Source organism: Ambystoma mexicanum, chromosome 4p, assembly GCF_040938575.1.
Source record: "Ambystoma mexicanum isolate Mex_15411 chromosome 4p, UKY_AmexF1_1, whole genome shotgun sequence".
Taxonomy (NCBI): domain Eukaryota; kingdom Metazoa; phylum Chordata; class Amphibia; order Caudata; family Ambystomatidae; genus Ambystoma; species Ambystoma mexicanum.
In genome coordinates, this window is record NC_090927.1 from 113,626,851 (window position 1) to 113,631,057 (window position 4,207).

The 4,207-nt window shown below is 46.4% G+C and overlaps 1 long non-coding RNA gene across 1 annotated transcript; it reads right to left on the minus strand.

Moving 5' to 3' along the window:
• Positions 1-282: 282 nt before the first annotated feature.
• LOC138453049 (uncharacterized) lies at positions 283-1,760 on the minus strand. The gene is made up of 2 exons (XR_011260355.1): positions 1,429-1,760; positions 283-974 (listed from the first exon to the last, which is right to left on the minus strand). It is a non-coding gene; the product is annotated as an uncharacterized lncRNA (long non-coding RNA).
• Between the last annotated feature and the right edge of the window lie 2,447 nt (positions 1,761-4,207).

Sequence of the window (4,207 nt, forward strand, 5' to 3'; positions counted from 1 at the left end):
GTTGTATTAGGTGGTTTGATTGGCCTACATTGGTGGCGTCAGTCTGCCTTTACTATCTTACTAAAAGCAAAGCCTGCTGTGGTTAAGGTTGCTGCTGTCTCTGTCTGAGGCTGTATGGTTATACGCAAGAAAGGGTCCTGCCTCTAGGGACACTATTTGGTTGCACACTGGTTCACTGTGCAAATATAATCACATAAAACGAAGGCACACTGACAGCATATTATTAACTGTCGAGTAGTGCAAGACTGTGTCAAGCAATGCAGTGCAGGCATTCAAAATGAGTTGCAATTTGTTTTCCTGGTAGTGGACACATTTAATGTTACAAACATCTAGCAACATTTAAAGCATTCTGTGTGTGCCTGTACAGTAGATTCCAAGAGGATTCATTTGATTAGAAACAGGTTATTTCATACTGTACAGAAAGGAACATACAACATTGTTCCAACATTGTGCATGCAAGGGTAATTTACCTAGATACACACATACTTGGGCCACACACGTGTCAGCATTCCTTCATGCTCAGTACCCATGTGGCTGTCGAGTCTAGACAGTGTCAATAGTTCTCACATGTAGTAGAGAAAAGTAGGAGCCAAGGGTAACCAGATTTCAAGCTCCTAGTGCATTGTTTTCATGCAGGATTACAATTCCTTATGAACACTGTAAGAGAAAAGTTGGACATGGAAAAGGAGGGAGTCCCCAACACTTTGAGTCCTTAAGGTAAACACAACTCTGCACCTAGTGCTCATAAGAGAATGTTGTTTTCAGGGGGATTTCTCATCCTATTGAGACCTTAGGATGGTCCGTTCGAGCCAGGCTGTAGGGTGACCTTGTATTAAGTCGACGTCTAGATCGTAAATCAGGACCCTAGTAAAGGGTGGAATTAGTCAGCAGCAACACAAGGTACTGCTGATGTTCATAGACGTTTCGGCAAATGTCATGGACAAGCCTTCTTCTGGAGCCAAGGCGGTGATCCCCTGCAAGAAGCAGAGGGGACCGTGAGATAGGTAAAAGTGGTGTCCAAATTAGTAGATTATACAGTGTAACTAACTACATACAGAAGTGGCAAAGCGTGATTGACACAGACTTCATGCATCATTAAAAAATGGAGTGTATAATTTATGAGGGAACACAATTCCAAACGTACACTGACCTGTACAGGGGTAGTAACAAAGGGGGTTGCCTAGCTGGCTTTGTAAGTTAAGAGGTGGAGGGTGAAGAGCCTGTATTTTGAAAGGCAATTTCGCCTGGTACACCATCCAACAAGTCGATAATGGGGCACTGCAGAGTGTTGTAAAAAACACAGAGGTTCCCCTTAGAAAGTGCACCGTGAGCGACAGGTACTGATAAAATGACATAATAGTAGAGAAGAAAAGAAACTGTCAGGACAACAGGTCATGTGAATAGAATAGCTCTGCAAGAGCTGGGTACCTCAATGTTAGAGTGACAGTTCCTTACTGGGTTGGATGGAATCAGTCCCAGGGTCCCAGAAACGCTGTGCAGCACCAGAGCAGGTGCGTACTGCTGCACAGGGAGAGACGCAGAAAGGGCTAGTTAATGTGGGAAGGTGGGAACTGGGTACACAATCCCATAGTCGTCAGCGACCCAGTTTAGAAAGGGGTGAGGGGTGAATGCTGTCGGGTCCCATTCACCGAAAACGGAACAGCAGATGGAAGGATTTGTCTGCTGGACGCGCTGTACAGCTCTGCCGGTATGGAACTGCTGGAAGCTGTGGGCAGTTCCCGGCAGAGCTGTACATAAAGGGATAGTGCGTGTGTGTAACCCATGGGGCACTGATCCCTCGCGCATGAGCACAGCTCCGTGCGCAGACACTACACCCACGCGCATGCGTGGTAGCGGTAATGCCCGGAGGGAGCTGGAAATCGAAATTCCCAGCCGTGGATCTAGCGGCTACGCTAGAAAGTCGGCACAGGTATTTGAAAGTGCATTGATGAGAGACGGGGTTCAGCCATTGAGTGAATCCCATGTAGTAGGACAGAGTCATATACAAGAAGTGGCCCACACGGACCAACAGCTAAGGGCAGGAGCCATCTCCTGGCCATTGTGTATGCTGTAAGATTCAGTTGGAAATGTACACAGTAGCTGGCAACCAAAGGGGCATACCTGTTGCCCTTGCACTAGTCCCCAGCACATACAGATGTATGGAGGTAGCCTGTGGTAGTAACTGTCTCGTGCCCTTTGTCAATACAAGGCAGGTACAGGGGGCGAAAGGCCCTGTTGTTTCTATGTCATGGGACCTGCTGGGTTGGCCTCGTTCAGTCCAAGAGTTATGGATTTGAGCTTAAAAATCCACCAGCCTTCTTTAAAGTTCAGAGAGCTGCTTGCATTGGTTGTCTGAGGTATCTTGTCCACTATCCACCATATGAAGTTATCAGGGCCATGACGAAATTCTGTAAAGTGTGCTACCAGGGGTTCAGTCATGTTTTTGCACCTTATTCGTGACCTGTGTTCACTTATTCTCTTGTGGATGGGCCTGGAGGTTTGCCCCACATACCTCAGGCCACATGGGCATTCAATAACATAAATTACATTAGCAGATTTGCAGTCTGAGGCTGTATGGTGGCAAGAGCGGAAATCATTTCATGAGAGAGTTTACATTGGATCACTGATGAAGTGGGTTCGAGAAGTCTGCATATCTCTCAGCGGACACCACACCGCCGCGGCTGTGAAACAAAGGCCAAGGATTAGGGGAGGAGCGCACCTGAAAGTAGCTGCCGGCTTTATGAAAGGAAAAGCCTTTCTTTGACCTAGAACATGGTAAGAACCGGGATGGTACTTTCTCATACCACAGCCACTACGTTTTATTGCAAAAGGTAGGCTTCCTGCTGGGGTTGTAGGCTGGGGGAGTAGAACTATATTTGCGCGGCAGGAAGGGGCACGACTGGCCCGAGGGCCTGTAATTACAGCAATGACCTCTATTACAAAGAGATCGAGCCTTGGCACTCCTGCTGTGGGCTAATATGGCATAGGTGTCACCCTGTCAATCATTATTATTATTATTATTGTATTTATAGAGCACAGACCTAGCTCCGAGAAGCCACAGAGCGCTTTACAGAGGTATACAACAGTACAGGGATCAAAATATGTCAGGCTAGGGCTGGGTCGGCCTTGAAATCCTTGAAAACGTGGCACTCTGTATAATATCATTTCACTTGGCCAACTTTTTTTAAAACCATCACTGTTATTGCATATCTGCTTTACTAAATAGATGTATGGCGTGATTTTGTAAATATCATGACTGTTGACATTTGTATCATGACAGAATAGATTGTATGCTTGTCTAATTCCAAACTAATCTGTCCAGAGAGTGATTTTTGACCCATTATTGGGCTTTTATGAACAATCGCATTTACGGTGGGTTTATATAAATTATGTATGCATATACAACAGAAAGGTTTTCTTTGTTGTCTTTCGTGCCAAATTGTTTGCATCACTTGTTGAGCCTAAGCGCCAACAATGCGCACGAAAGTGTCAGCTGTTGTTCACTTTAAACATTGCGGAGCAGCGTTTTCTTTTTTAATCACTAGAGGGCAGCATTTGACAAGAAACGAAAGGATTGACCTTCAAACATCTGGCGAAGACATTTTAATGTATAAGCATACTAGTTTCAGTTATTCCAAATGACATTATTACAACTTGGATTCCTGTTATTGGCTAATGCATTTGACTGTCTAAGCATAATATTATTTTATGTATTTGGTTTTAGTAATAGTTGGCGGGGGAGGGAGCCACGATCATGTGAGTGCTGGAAAGGAAAGGTATTGCAGAGTTGCTGCAAGCGCTTGAAGCGGTTTAAAATGCACAGTACTACAGTAGGAGCTAAAAGGATAGTGCAAGGGGAGGGCGGGGGAAGGAGACCAGGTTACTGGCGCCGAAAGGAGAATGCGAGAGAGAGGCTGCAGCCATAGGCAGTAGCGAGAGGCCATTCTAGACGTCGAGACTCAGCTGCCGTTGATTGTGGCGTCTGCCGTGGACCATGGCCCGCTAGCGTGGACCACACCTGGCGTTGAGTATGGCCCGATGGCGTTGATTACACTTGCTCTGGCGTTGCAAGAATGGAGGGGTCCGACGTCTGTGAACAGTCTGTGAACAGCAGGGGGGGACTGGGGCCCAAATGCTGCCCTTGAAATGTTTTTCAGCGTGGCCCCATATTACACTGTATGAGGAGGCCCAGCCTCAATAAACCGGG